Genomic DNA, 16,854 nt, shown 5'->3' on the forward strand with positions numbered 1-16,854 from the left:
AGAGAATCGTTATTCCGAATCAGCAATAAGCCATGCCTATATACACCGAATAACAGTTGCCGTACCTGTGTCGTAACTTTATTTAGATATGGAAGATTGCTTCTTTCTCTGAACGTTAATTTTCTACAAGAGTCACACAGAAACGGGTTTTAAATTGAACTTAGAAATTCAGTTGATGTGTAGGCTTAAGTGTATTTTTTTGCATCATTATTACGTGGTCGATTCTGTTTGATCCTCGTAAAATAATGCTCTTACGGAGTTTTAATCTTCCTTTTGAATCTTGCTTTCTTATATATATATATATATATATATATATACATATATTACAATAATCAGAACCTTCACGCGGATTTGATACTTTTAAATGACAACATGTGTAATTTGAATAATACTTCCAAATGCCGCAATCAAGACCTCCTTATTTTATTGGAAACCTTCTACAATAGATCATTGTATTTCGAACTAGCAATAATTAAAAATTTACTAAGAGGGTACCGGAGGAAGGACAAAAGTTCACACAATAAACAAAAAGAAGGTGTGGTAGAGCTTCTGTGCGCTCCTTGTTACTATTACTTTTTTTTTGATAATGTGCGAATAACCGCATTATGAAATAGTTTGAGTAGAGCCTTTATTGAATTTATCACGAAAGCTGAATTTCTTGGGACGTCTCGAACGCATTTAGCCAACAAGCAACCTAACGTATATAAATTAAAAGAAATGGGTTGTATCGAACAGGGACTTATATTTCCTTTAATGCTTGAACTTAAAGTGCCTCTAACGAGAAATAGATGCGACTTTTCACTACTTTGCTTATTTCCATCAAGTGGAATTTGTCAAGAGTATAATCCTTTGAAGGTAAAATTAAGAATACCTGTTTCTATGACGATACAATTTCATAGCCCGATGGACTTTTTCCCCCCTTGACCTTGGTAAGGGCTTTTGATGGGAGGTTCGACAAATATGTATTTATTCGGTAACGCGACGTCTCAGAGGACTTCACTTTAGCCCAACCGTCACTGCACTCAATTTGAACAAAAAACAACAAAAACAAATTTTGTAATTTTGTAATTTTGTAATTATGTTGCCTTTATAAGAGGTACCTATTTAACTTGCCTGCATAACATAGCTATACCGTGAGTACTAGCTGAATAATGTGTCGCATGTTTGGCAAATGACGATCGGTCTTCCAGTAGTTCATTGGACGGGTTATCAAATGAACCATTCAGAAACTGATGAAACAGTTATTTCTATTTTTAGCTTGCTACGTTTTTCTTCAATGGACGAGCATAATTTTGGCATTAAAAAGAAATATGCAGCTGTTTGGTACTTTTCTGCTCTTCATCACCTCCTTTCCCTTTCCTTTCGCAAAAACCACTGAAATTGAAATCCATGCAACTTATGGCGTCATTCCTCAAATGAGTGCCTCTAACATCGCCCCTGCAGTGGAACTCGCCATCGAGGAGATCGACCGCCGCGTCAATGATCACGAGTATAGTAATTTCTCTATTCACACCCATCCCCACACCACTCCATGTCACTACGCTCGACTGGCCGCGGCGATCGCTGCCGAAGAGTACTACACCCACATCCAAAAAGACGATCGAGTTGCGGCATTTCTTGGACCCTCATGTAGCGATTTGATGAGGGGTGTTGCAGAACTGAGTGCCGTATGGGGCATCCCTGTGTTGTCGGGATTGACCGGTTCAATATCAGTGTCGGAAAAACGATTTTTCAAGACGTTGACCAGATCGACGATGATCCTTAGTGATGGATTTGGCCTAGTAGCTGAGTCGCTAGTAAGTCAGTTCCAGTGGAGAACGGTGGCCTGGTTATGGAGTGGAACAGGTTATGTGAGGAGTTATGTTTCTGCTGTTAAAAATCGTTTAGATGAGATCGGAGTTATATATCGAGAGATTCTCACGCAAAACTTTGAGAGCACGAAGTTAGCATTGGAAAACGCTATTACGTCTGCAAGAGGTGGGTTAAAAAAAAAATGTAAATTCGTTTGCGTTCCCGTAGAATCACTTAATAAACTTATGAGCCTGATTTAAAATTAGAAAATAAGATCTCATTTAGCGTTCAATGATATATATAAATATATTATTAATAAGAATACTTTGAATGGTTCAGCCCTCACTTTCAGTATCGTTATTAACTCTAGGTTAAACTAAAACACGCACGATCGCAAAAACTTTCACCCCAAAAACGTTAGACAATTGCAATAGCTTTGTCAGTCATACATTACAATGACGTCTTGCGCCGTCCAGACGTGATTGCTATGAGATATACATTGTTTTCATATCTCAGGTAGATCTTACTGCTTACTGCTGTGAAATGGTATACAGGAAGGTTACGTGTTCACAGATTACTCTCGAGACGGTGGCAGCGGAATCTTTTGCTTCAATCTCTAGCGTCATGATGAGCTTGCATTTTTAAACAGTGTTTGACATTTAATTTTTGTACAATAGTCATGTGCATGTCCGGAAAATTACATGTCATGTAAGGCTTCACAGAAATAGTGGTTTTTGGTAAATCTGAGGAAGAAAACAAAATTAATGATCAATAAAGTAACATTTTCTTTCCGAAGGAGTGCAAAACAATAGCAGCATTAGTGTATCGATACATATAGACTACTACGTTTGGTCGTTTCCGATCAAATGCAATTGTCAAAATGGAACATTAAGATTTACGTATAGATTACTTTTTTATGAATTACTTATTTAGCCATAAAACCAGAAATTCACAGTACATACAAAGTTAACATAATATATACAATTACCTTGGAAATAATAGAGAAAGAGAAGGAAATGAGAAGCAAGGAGAAGAGGAAAGAAATGGTTAGTAAGTATTAGTATGGGCCAGGGTTCGCAAAAGTGAAAATGTATTTGCTACCAATGATTAGAGACTTTCATGATAATGCTACTGTATTAATGAGACACATACGGAACTATTGCTTTTTATATCTGCGCTCCATGAATACTCCTGTCAACTGCTCGTCATCATGATAATGAAACATCAAGAACGAAATGTCTTACGATAAGGTCATTATCTGAGGTTGATAGATGGATATTAAAGGTTTGTTTGTTTGATTGATGTTAGGTTATTGCGTTTTTGTACATAGCAGGCTAATGAACTTCGAGTTGGCGAAAAAAGATGGTAGAAATAAAGTGTGAATCATGTACTATGATGTGAAAGCCTTCCAAAGATGTTCTACGGTGTTTTCAGTACACTGGTAATCGTAACGAATTCTGAAGTGTTCTCTCTTGAAGAAAAATGTACTTTGTCTTCATCCCGGCAGGTATATTACATTCGCACCACAAACTAATCGGTTCGCAAACAGAATAGAGTAGTTTGTTGACATTTTTGCAAGAGAGAGCCAAATGAAAGGGAATAGTCGACCCTCACGATTGATAGATAGTGTGCATCATCGAACTCACAAGACAGACGAAATGTCAGCTGAGAAGAAAAGGTTAGTAAGCAAACTACACCAGTCACTATTGGGCAATTATTATGAGAAGAGCTGCATAGGTAGACGTTTTTTCTTCTTCTAGTGTTGAGATAATTGGACATATTCATGCTCACTAAAACTGAATGGTTAAATAAAAAGTTATAAAAGCAGCAAGAACAGCATATAGATTATAAAATGAGAAATTTCCAATTTAAACTTATTCAAAGAAAAATTACAACATTATAATTGCATCTTCATAAATTGCATCTTTATTTGGAAATTTATAAATTGCATCTTTATAAGATAGGTATAGGCCTATTTAAAAAGTACTTCTTCAATGGGTATTTTTTTGTGAAAATCATGAACAGACGTTAGTTCATTTACTTCTTAATTGTGAAAGAGTACGATCACTTGGAATGTTATATTCTTATGATTAAAAGAAAAATAGAAGAAATGTTTAGTTCACAGATAAGGAATATTTGTTTTATACTCGTATAACCAATCATTTCTGTTTCGTAAATACAGTTATTATTTTTGCAAAATAATTTATATTTACTTGTAAAAAATAAAACGTTATTCCACTATTTACTTCTTTTCTACGAGCTTTCAAACATTTAGAAAATATGGAACGTATAATTACTTTCAAGAAAAACCATCTGGATCTTCATTATACGAAGTGGCAGATATTTTGTTAAGTAATTTTTGTTAATGAGTTTAATAGTACACTGTTGGTCATAATGGTGGAATATTTATTTTTACCCCAGTTTAGGGAAGGATTTTTAAAAATTATTTATTTCTAATAGATCTAGATAATGGCATACATTCTCAGATTTTATTGAATATTAATTTGCGAGTGTTTGTTTTGCGTGACTGCTATATCATATGTGTGCTACTATGCTAATCAGCTAGGGAACCTACGTCCTTAAATCATAATTGACAGTAATGAGGATTAATGCCTCACAAAAGGGCACTATATAATATAGCTGATCAGCACGATTTTTATCCTGGGGCCTCACAGTAACGAGTCCATTGCTTAGCCCCTGAATCATGACTGTACGCAGTGTTTGCTAGGGTACGCGGCCCCTTCCACAAATCCCCCAAAACGAAGAAAATGCAATAAATTGTCAAAAATTCATTGCATTTTTCCCCGGCCGCCTACAGGAAAAATTCCTCTGTGTGGCCATGCCTTGAACCATAATGCATGGCCCTACAGAGGAATTTTTCCTGTTGGGGGCTTCTGCAGCGTATGTAGGTTTATGTTTTCTCCTGATCGACCTGATCTCTGACGTGTCTGATGCCCACATTATTTACATTAAATTACAAAATAAAATTTTTACTATCTCTGATATGACTGGGTGGAAAATAGCGTTCATCAATACATCCTGGTCAAATAAATGTCGGTAATTCAAACGAGAATCGAAATATTCTTGTTATTAAAATTGCATTGACCCAATATTGTACATAATTTAGAGTGAAATAGAAATGGTCTACTTCTCGGCCAGTTATTACCATTTCTTGTCAATTTGTAGTGATGATGTGCCGGAATTTTCTCTTAATTCTTCCAAACTTCACTTTCACACCTTCTCTCGTCTTCTTTCCTCTGGTCAATCATTCTATACTCGACATCTAGTTCTATCCATTTCCTTAGATTGGATTCCACTGTATTTTTCAAATAGACGATCTTAATCTTGGCATTAAAAAAGAAAAACAATATGCAGCTGTTCGGTACTTTTGTGCTCTTCATCACCCCCTTCCTCTTTCCTTTCGCAAAAACCACTGAAATTGAAATCCATGCAATTTATGGCGTCATTCCTCAAATGAGTGCCTCTAACATCGCCCCTGCAGTGGAAATCGCCATCGAGGAGATTAACCGCCGCGTCGATGATCACGAGTATAGTAATTTCTCTATTCACACCCACCCCCACACCACTCCATGTCACTACGCTCGACTGGCCGGAGCGATCGCTGCCGAAGAGTACTACACCCATATCCAAAAAGACGACCGAGTTGCGGCATTTCTTGGACCCTCATGTGGCGATTTGATGAAGGGTGTTGCAGAACTGAGTGCCGTATGGGGCATCCCTGTGTTGTCAGGATTGACCACTTCAATTTCAGTGTCGGAAAAACGATTCTTCAAGACGTTGACCAGATGTACGATGATCCTTAGTGATGGATATGGCCGAGTAGTTGAGTCGCTAGTTAATCAGTTTCAGTGGAGAACTGTAGCCTGGTTATGGTTAGGAACGGGGTTTCAGAGTGTTCATGTTTCAGCTGGTAAAAATCGTTTTGATGAGATCGGAGTTATATATCGAGAGATTATCATGCAAAACTTTGAGAGCACGAAATTAGCACTGGAAATCGCCATTACGTCTGCAAGAGGTGGGTTAAAAACAATTGTAAATTTGTTTGCGTTCCCGTAGAATCTCATAAAATTCACATCATCCTTGTTTTCGTATCATTCTAGTTGTTCAACTAATTGGTCTGATTTTAAAAATAAGATATCTTTTAGCGTTCAACGATATATCAAAATATTATTAATAAGAATACTAAGAATGGTTTAGCCTTCACTATCAGCATGGACCTATTACGGATAGACATTCATCGTTTTCTTAACGAATTCATTGTGATTGTCTCTGTCAATGTCGTCTCAATAACATTCCGTACATGTTTCCTCCCTTTGGTCTCAGCATGGTCGCCGGCAAAAAGCCGGGACAAAATCAAGATAGTGATTATACATGTTAATCTACATGCACAGAAGATAATTACTCGCCTAAATCATGGAAAATAGATGTGCAGTACTGGCTTATAATCGGAAATTGTTGTTCCGTGTACTGTACATGCATTAAAAAAAAAAAAACATGTTGATATTACCAGATAGAGGTTATTTTTGGATTTTTTGGTTGTGATTTAAAATCCCGTTTCCCCCTATTTCCTCATAATATTCCAGAGTTACAACGCACAGGGCTGATACAGATCATGGCCTTCTAATTGTTTTATAAGGTCATAGGTGTGTGCGAAAGTTTGCGAATCAGTAATAATACATTTCATATCACCAATATCGTCTGCTTTTCAACTTTGCTGCTCCCCATTAAGGATGCTTATATTTAAGACACACTCTTACAGAGCACATCATCCAAACAAAACCCAAGAGAGGGAAACTGCTCCTTTGTCAATGTCAATGACCGAAAATGCTTACGCAGTCGTTATTGTTAAAACAGCTGAATGTTCTCATTAAGATGCACATAATCAGAAGGCGGCGACTATGATTGGATCAAAGAAAGAATCACGTTGAAAGTCCATCCATATTAAGTCCATGCTATCAGTATGGTATCATTATCTCCACCATTTGTATATTTTTTACCTCTGTTATCTACTTTCTCCTTTTCGTTTTTGTTGTAAATCTGTGTTTTCTTCCATGTTCATCACATTTTTCTTCTTCCATTCATCTTTTCCCATTACTTTTTGTGCAAGAGCCACGCACCAAATTGCCATTCACCGCATAATATACTTTAATCGTGCCGACAAACAATACCTGACTTCAATCTATATCCATGGCTGATATGAGCATGCTACCCTTTTATTTTGTGCAGAATGACGACTTCCTCATTAACGTTACCAGTTCAAACACAAATCCAGGTTTTAACCTCCCCCGTATTTATACAGACGATCCGCCTACGAGAAGTTCTGAAGAATTCGAAACTAAAAATGCCGATAAACTCAATAATAATTCACCGGAGTACTTGTTTCATATTGATCCAAATGACTCTGTTACCAAATTATCCTCGTCGAAATATTTTACTGTCAATCAATTTAATACTATCAGATGTACGAAAGAAAATGAGTTTTCGATACTGAATGTTAATATCAGAAGCTTAAGTAAAAATTTTGACCAGCTACACCAACTTGTAAATACCCAGCATTCTCCATTTTCAGTGATAGGCTTAACAGAGACATGGTTGCGTAATGACCCTCACTCCTATTATAACATACATGAATATAAACTAATTAATCAAAACAGACGAAATAAGATTGGCGGAGGTGTAGCGATGTATATCTCCAATCATTTTAACTTTGATATAATTCCGCAATTTAATTATATGACAGATGCTCTCGAGTCCGTCTTTATTGAAATTAAATTACCCAAAAAAAAGAACATTATTGCTGGAGTTGTTTACAGACCTCCCAACTCAAATTACGAAGAATTTGTAACATCCTTGAATACTGTACTTTCTTCCAAAAAACTTCAAAATAAAAATTGTTTTATTTTGGGAGATTTTAATATAAACCTGCTGAATGCAGACCATAATCCGCAATGCCAAAATTTTCTCGACACAATGTTAACGCAATCATTCCTGCCTCTCATTAACAAACCTACACGTGTTACTGACTCTTCTGCCTCACTCATCGATAACATCTACTCAAATATATCAATGAACTCTTGTTCTGGTATCATAATAGCTGATATCAGCGACCATTTTCCTGTTTTTTCTTTCCTACCCATTTTAGACACCACGAATTCTTCACACAATCAAAGCACACATTTTCGCAAACACTCCGAAGATAATATGAACAGGCTCAAGCACAGTCTAAGTTTGATGGATTGGCTAGACGTATTAAATAAAAGTGATGTAAATGAGGCTTTTGAATTATTTCTTCGCATATTCACTCATTGTTATGACAGAGATATCCCTTTACAAAGTCGCTCAGCACGTGCTAGCTACAAAAAAATCCCGCACGCTCCATGGATTACTATGCTCCTTTTACGCTGTATAAATCGGAAAAATCGACTCTTCTATAAATATAAAGCAACTCCAACGGATCACAACAAACAAAAATACATCAATTATAGGAACACTTTAACAACCACTCTCCGTCTTGCCAAAAAAGAATACTTCTTTAATCAATTTGAAGTCCACAAAAAAGACATGACTAACACATGGAAACTGATAAACACTGCTCTAAACAAAAATAACATCAAATCTCCAGTCCAAGAAATTAACACTGGTGTCTCTGTTACTCAAGATCCTTTAGAAATTGCGGAAAATCTGAACAATTACTTTACAAACATTGGCCCAAACCTTGCCAGTAAAATTCCCAATTCAAGGAGACCTTTTCATTCCTTCTTAAAGGACCCTAACCCACAATCTATATTCTTAGTTCCAGTGCAAGAGACAGAAGTATTGGATATAATTAATAACCTTAAAAACAAAAAAAGTGCTGGATATGATGGTATATCAAATAGTCTTTTAAGACATGTAAGTGAACACATTGCCAAACCTTTAACATATATATTTAATTTATCACTAGTTTGTGGCACTTTCCCTTCAAAAATGAAAATAGCTAAAGTTGTTCCAGTTTTTAAAAAAGGTGATAAACGAGAACAAGGTAATTATAGACCAATATCTTTATTAACCCCCTTTTCAAAAATAATGGAAAAGATTGTCTATACCCGTGTGTTAAAATTCTTTGACGACTGTGATCTGTTTAGTAATTCACAATTTGGTTTTCGTAAAAAACATACGACAACACATGCTATGCTCTTATTTATAGACAAAGTCGCTAAAGCAATAGATAATTTCTCCCATACAGTTGGAATCTTCCTGGACCTCTCCAAGGCCTTCGACACGGTCAATCATGAAATACTTCTCTACAAGCTATCACACTACGGTGTACGAGGCAGGGCCTTGGAGTGGTTCAGGAACTACCTTTCAAACCGAACTCAGTTTGTTTCCATTGATAATTCTGTATCAACCTCAAAAGCGTTACAGTGTGGGGTCCCTCAAGGTTCTCTCCTTGGTCCCCTTCTTTTCCTTATATACATAAATGATTTCAAAAATTCCTCTGATATCTTATCCTTTATCCTTTTTGCCGATGACTCTAACATTTTCTACTCACATCGTGACCCTCACACTCTCTTAGATACTATAAATAAAGAATTACATCATGTGAACGACTGGATCCAAGCAAATAAATTATCACTTAATGTAGGGAAAACTAATTTCATGCTTTTTAGTAACACAATTACCCAATTACCTGGCGATATCCTTTTTAATAATACAAAATTAGTTTGTGTTGATTGCACGAAATTCCTCGGGTTATCCATAGATAACAAATTAACATGGAAAAAACATATTGATAATATGTGTAAAATTTTATCTCGAAACATAGGGGTGATCAACAAACTAAAGTTTTGCCTGCCTTCCCGTATTTTATTGACCCTCTACTCTACCCTCATTCTTCCCTATTTAAATTACGGTATTCTTGCGTGGGGAAACGCACGAAAAATCCATACAAACAGAATTTTCTTATTACAAAAACGAGTAGTGAGAATAATAAATAATGAAACATTCTTTTCCCATACGGAACATTTATTTGTTGAAAACAAAATCCTTAACATACACGACTTATTTTCATTCCACCTAGGAACATTCATGTTTCAACTAACATCCAAACAAGTCCCCAGCGCTCTTACAAAATTATTTACAACTAATGCACATATACACACATACCCTACCAGACGTCGTAACCAATATCATCTTCCTTTAACCCGAACAGTCTTCTCACAAAAAACAATTGTATATACTGGACCAATGTACTGGAATACGCTTGATGCCTCCCTACAACAACACTCAAGTATATTTTGCTTCAAGAAATACCTTAAGTTCACTTTGTTGAAGTCACACTCAGCTCCAGCAATACAACCCTAAGTCGTTAACCTGCGCACAATAAATTAGTTATGCACAAACAAACTTTAGTACGCAAATCTATCACTAAGCACGGAAGTGCTTTCTTTTTTTATCTGGCCTTCTTACTATTGCCTTCCGACCCCTCCCAGTGAATTTCTTTCTTTCCTCTCTAAAGAAATACAAATAGACTACCTATTACGTGGCACTACTCTTACCTTCCCATCCTTCTCATCCTTTTTTGTGTTTCATCACATGCTTCTTTTTTTTCTTTTCTTTTCTTTTCTTTTATTGTCATCTATTTTATTTTTCTATCGTTCATTATACGCTTGTACAAAATACTATTGGACCATCTTAGGCGTGTGTCCGGTTTTCGCGTGTTGTTCCCGGAGAGTCTCCGGACGCGCGGGTTCGGCTGCCTATGCCGGATCTTTGTGTTTCTTTTGTCGGGGCCTGTTCGGTGCGCAATATTTTATGTTGCTCGTTGCTAGGTCGGACAGACCTTGAGCTTGCTCGACCTGGCAACGGCAGACTGTTGTACGCTGAATGGGCCTTGGCGGGGGGGACCCGGGGATCTGGCGCGGGCGAGTGGGCTCGTGCGTCTCTGGTCTCTCTGGGAGCGGACATGTGTAGAATTTGATGCACGTTGATGATGGTCCATTATTTAATTTATACTGGGAATCTCGCTCAACAAGCATAGCTTTTCTGAGATTCCCTTTTTTCCCCTCTCAGTTAAATCAAGCAATTTAAAATATGTTGTTTAATTCTCAAACATAAATGTACTTTGTAAACTTATTTGATTACGAACATACTTGTCAGTTTTTCGTTACTTGTATAATTCATTTGTTCTATTATATATTGTATTACTGTATGGTTTATATATGTCATTTAATTTGTGGATATTTGAGTGGAAAATAAATAAATCAAATCAAAAAAATCAAAATTATTAACTCTATAGAGTTAGGTTAAACTATAACACGCACGATCGCAAAAGCTTTCGAAAAGTAAACGTTAGGCAATTGCAATAGCTTTGTCAATTGTACATTACAATGACGTCTTACGCAATTCGGACATGATTTCAATGAGATATACACTGTTTTCATATCTCAGGTAGATCTACAATTTAATCAGAACTCAGCTTACTGCTGTGATATGGTATACAGGAAGGTTACATATTCACGGATTCCTCTCGAGGCGCTGGCAACGGAATCTTTTGCTTTAATCTTCAGCGTTCTGATGATCTTGCACTTTTAAACAGTGTTTGACATTCGATTTTTGTACAATGGTCATGTGCATGTCCGGAAAATTACATGTCATGTAAGGCTTCACAGAGACAGTTGTTTAGGGTAAATCTGAGGAAGAAAACAAAATTCATGATTAATAAAGTAACATTTTCTTTCCGAAGGAGTGCAAAGCAATAGCAGCATTATTGTATCAAGACATGGACTACTATGTTTGGTCTTTCCGATCAAATGCAAAATTGATATAAACTTTTTCGGACTATTGGGTGGCTTCTTTGTCAAAATTGAACATTAAGATTTACGTATAGATTTTTGTTTTAAATTAATATTTATTTGGCCATAAAAATCAGAATTCACAGTTTATACATAGTCAACATAATAAATACAATTATCTTGGAAATAATAGAGAAAGAGAAGGATATGAGAAGCAAGGAGAAGAGGAAAGAAATGGTTAGTATGGGCCAGGGTTGGCAAAAGTGAATTTGCTTCACTGTTGCCCAGAGGCATGTGAGCCCTCAAGGTCATTAACAACCAGAACCAAAGCGTGATCTCGACAAGCTTTCAAATGTAGACAATCAAATATTCAATAGTACTCAATACTATTCAAATGTATTTGCTACCAATGATGAGAGCTTTTCATGGTAATGGTACTGTATTCATGAGACACACGAAACTATTGCTTTTTATAACTTACTGCGCTCCATGAATACTCCAGACCTGTCAACTGCTCGTCATCATGATAATGAAACATCAAGAACGAAATGTCTTACGATAAGGTCATTATCTGGGGTTGATAGATGGATATTAAAGGTTTGTTTGATTGATGCTATAGCTTTAATATTGCGTTAGCGTACATGGCAGGCTGCTGAACTTCGAGTCGGCGAAATAAAGATGGTTAGAATAAAGTGCAAATCATGTACTATGATGTGAAAGCCATACAAATATGTTCTACGGTGTTTTCATTATACTGGTAATTGTAACGAATCCTGAAGTGTTCTCTCTCGAAGAAAAATGTTCTTTGTCTTCATCCCGGCAGCGTAATTTTTTCCCACTTGAGCTCCGGACCCCAGTATGAACTCATTTGCATACAGCCAATTAGATCTCATCTTTTTAATAACTAGCTTGTAAAGATTTTACAGATGCGAAAGGGTATGATGCGAAGCTCCTCACACACACAAACATCCCCTTGCCTAAGTCAGCATGCATGGTGTGCGTGCATAGCCATGGCACAGCTAGGCTTGGAAATGTTATGCTCTAGCATGTCTACCTTTAGCAGATTTATTATAGATCTACACCTCTAATGATATCAGCTAATGTAATTGCTGAACAAAATTATTACTTAGCACGAATTTAAAATTATTCTGGCAATCAATGATAGGCCTTATCGTCATCAAAGCCGCTATATATTATAGGGACTCATTTCTAAAGACTTGACGGTTGAGAAAGTATAGATCTACACCTCCAAAATTCTCTAATAATATCAGCTTAAGAAATTGCTGTGATGTTCATAGTTCTCAGGTAAGAATTCCTAAGTAACAAAATAAAGCTGATATTTTTAGAGCCTTTTAGAGGTGTATATAGTCTAGATGTATAATACATTCTCAACCGTAAATATTAAGAAATGAGTCCCTATATAGTGGCTACGATGACGATAAGGCTTACATGATTGCTATAGAGTAACTTTAACTTCCTGCTAATTTATAATTTTACACAGCAATTACATTAGCTGATATCATTAGGGGTGTAGATCTATAATGAATTTGCTATGCATATACATGCTAGAGCACAAATGAAACATTTGCAAGCCTATGCCTATGCACACCCATCATGCGCTGTGTGTGTGCAACTAGAGCTTCACATCACCGTTTCGAATTTCGCATCCGTAAAATCTTTAGCACGCGTATAGCTTGTCATTGACAAGATGAGCTCTGATTGGCTGTATGCAAATGAGTTCATACTGGGGTCCGGAGCTCAAGTGGGAAAAAATTACACACCCCGGCAGGTATATTACATTCGCACTACAAACTAATCGGTTCGCAAACAGAATGGAGTAGTTTGTTGACATTTTTGCAAGAGAGATCCAAATGAAAGGGGAAAGTCGGCCATCAAGATTGATAGGTAATATACAACATCGAACCAGACTGACAAAATGTCAGCTAAGAAGAAAATGTTAGTAAGCAAACTACACCAGTCGCTATTGGGCAATTATTATGAGAAGACCTCCATAGGTAGACGTTTTTTCTTCTAGGGTTTAGATAATTCGACATATTCATACTCACTAAAACTAAATGGTTAAATAAAAAATTATAAAAGCAGCTACAACAGCATATAGATTATAAAATGAGAAATTTCCATTTAAAACTTATTCATAGAAAAATTGCGGCATTATAATTGCATCTTCATAGATTGCATCTTTATTTGTAAATATATAAATTGCATCTCATTTATAAGATAGGTATAGGGCTAAGTACTTCTTCAATGTGTATTTTTGTGAAAATCATGAACAGAAGTTAGTTTATTTATTTCTTAATTGTGAAAAAGTAAGATCAATTTGGAATATTATACTCTTATGATTAAAAGAAAAAATATACGACATGTTTTGTTCACAGATGAGAAATATTTTTTTAGTACTCTTATAACCAATCATTTCTGTTTCGCCAATACAGTTATTCTTTTTGCAAAGTATTTTATATTTACTTGTAAAATGCAAAACGTTATTCTACTATTTCCTTCTTTTCTACGAGCTCTAAAACATTTAGAAAAATATGTAACGTTTAATTGCACTGGAGAAAAAACGTCTCGATCTTCATAATAAGAAATGGCAGATATCTTGTTAAGTATTTTTGTTGATGAGTTAACTAGGAGTAGTACACTGTATGTTACTTTCTTTGTCTATACGAACATGTTATTTTCATGTTTGCAAATTGTTTCAATAAATAAAATAATTAAAAAAAACTTTTTTACCCCCAAAATGTTACGCTCAATTCTGACAAATCATACATGAGGAGATGAGTTAAATAATATTCATTTCATTTAAACTGAGAGGCAAATCTACCAGCCTTCACTATCATCATGTTCTGATGTCAGTGTCATAAAAATAAAATTATTATTTCCATATTATATTTCAACCTGGTGCGGCAGCTAATGGCTTATGCAACTTATGTAGGTTAATGTTTTCTTCTGATCTCTGACGTGTCTGATGCCTACACTCATTTACATTAAATTACAAAATAAAAATGTTACTAGGCCTATCTCTTATTTGACTGGGCGGAAAATAGTGTTCATCAATTCATCCTGGTCATTTAAATGTTGTTAATTCAAGCGAGAGTCGAAGAATTTTGCTATTAAAAAAAGCATTGACCCAATGTCGTACATAATTTAAATTTAAATAGAAATGGTCCATTGCTCTGCCAGAAGTTTTGTTTGTCAATTTGTAGTGATGATGTGCCGGAAATTTCATTTAATTCTTCCAAACTCTGCTTTCACGCTTTCTCTCGTCTGCTTTCCTCTGGTAATCATTCAACCATTGTATACTCGATCTCTAGCTCTCTCCATTCCCTTATATTGGTTTCCACTGTATTTTGTGTAATCGTGCAATCCAATGGTTGTTTATTGGTTGGTGTACGTGTATTTTGTGATGTGCAATTCATATTCTCATGACAGCAGAGGTTAACTTTGTAAGTTTGTTTTAATCAACGAAGGCAGTAGAATATTTTTTAATCTGAGCCTGAGTCTAAATATGAACTTTACAATTTTCTCAAATGCTATATATAAGATTATAACGATTTTGCAATAAGGCACATAATCGAGTGGACAGTACGGTCTCGAGGGTATTTGAGGGCAGCTTTGTCATAATCTAAAATATGATTCGTATACAAACGTGTGTACTGAATATTACCAATGAAATCTTAATAACAGTCCCTTGAAAGTCGATGTTTGTGCATTAACTGCAAATGAAAAAATGGACATCGTGAGATTTCCATTTCAATTGCATTACCGCGTTGCTTCATCTCAAAATCATCAGATTTAAAAAGAAGTTCTGTATCAATTTTTTTTTGCTGTATTCACTTCGGCGTCAACTATTTTGAAATCAATATTTGTTTCACTATCTTCACACATCTACCTCCCTTCCATTGCTCTTTAAGTAGTAGCAAAAAAGAAAACAAACAGACAGACACAAGAAAGCCTAACAAAACAAAACAAAACAAACTGCATTTTAACCTACCATTCAACATAATATTTGTAATTAAGTCGCGGAGCATTAGGCGGATTTACTTTTACAATTCATTGATAAAATCAAATGTTATTTGGAAGCACTCAGAGCCCAATACATAGAAAAGTTCAAATTAAATAAACTGGACCCTTTTTGTCATACCACATACATATTTTCTATCCTAGCGTTCGAGTAAATTTGTTATACAGAGGCTTAGGATGGGTAAGCATTTTAAAGACGTATATAATCACTTAGCAAATTGGATGACAAACGTCGCAGAACAAGACGAAATGCATCGAGAAAAAAAAAGAAAACAGTACCACAAAAACAGAAAAGTGAGCACGAACCCCACTGCGCTTTCAGAGTACATGCCTCCGTCTGCACACGGTCTCTTTCCTCGAGCTACGTGAAGTTTATGTCTGGTCCATGAAGTTACCTTACACCCAATACCAATCATCTAATTACCGTTTCGCTTGTAAGATTGTTTAATGATCAAAGAGTTTTTTCAGAGCGCTTCTCGGCACGTGCTAGTTGGAAGTCCATGCTCCTCCTAGTATTGCTTTGATCTGAAACACACACGCACACACGCGCACAAACACATACATACACACACACGCCCACTCACATAGAAAACGGAGTAACTTTAATTTGAAATAAGACGGATTGGACAAAATCGAAATGAACCGTAAAGACTGAACCAATCAGGGGCCTACGACTGAAGTATGGGGTAAACATAATCTGATCATGTTAACAGTCTGCGTTTGTACAATTACGGATAAGATCAGCATACATGAAGCATCCAAACTCAGTAAGCGGACAAAATGTTTCACTTCTTCTTCTTATCATTTCCTGCAAAGACAAATTGGAACACTTTTACCAAATAGTTTGCCAAAAGACTTGCTACCATGTGTACAGATTAAATGGCTCCATATGGGCGAATTTGAAGGGAAATGCTAAATTCTATAGCTGAAATAAACCTTCAAAGCAATGGAGAAAATGCTGATCTTCACTTCTCTTTTTTCTGTAATAATCATTGTACTTATCAATGGTATAACCACTGCTGGTTTTTCATCAGGTACCGATTTACATCTTCTAATGATCCACGGGACTTATGGACTAATGAGCTATCGGTATAATGCTCCAGCTATAGATATAGCCGTTGAAGAGATTCGTCGCAGAGTTACAGAGGGGGAATATGTCAATATTTCGCTAACTCTCGAGGATGTTACGATCAGGTGTTTCGGTGGTGAGCGTCAAGCCGGCGCCATC

At 36.1% G+C, this 16,854-nt stretch overlaps 1 protein-coding gene across 1 annotated transcript in view; it reads left to right on the forward strand.

Moving 5' to 3' along the window:
* Window positions 1-16,854, forward strand: part of LOC581820 (atrial natriuretic peptide receptor 1-like) — a 47,671-nt gene that overhangs the window by 8,633 nt on the left and 22,184 nt on the right. The window lies entirely within an intron of this gene.

Source organism: Strongylocentrotus purpuratus, unplaced genomic scaffold (assembly GCF_000002235.5).
Source record: "Strongylocentrotus purpuratus isolate Spur 01 unplaced genomic scaffold, Spur_5.0 spur5_scaffold_6, whole genome shotgun sequence".
Classification (NCBI taxonomy): domain Eukaryota; kingdom Metazoa; phylum Echinodermata; class Echinoidea; order Camarodonta; family Strongylocentrotidae; genus Strongylocentrotus; species Strongylocentrotus purpuratus.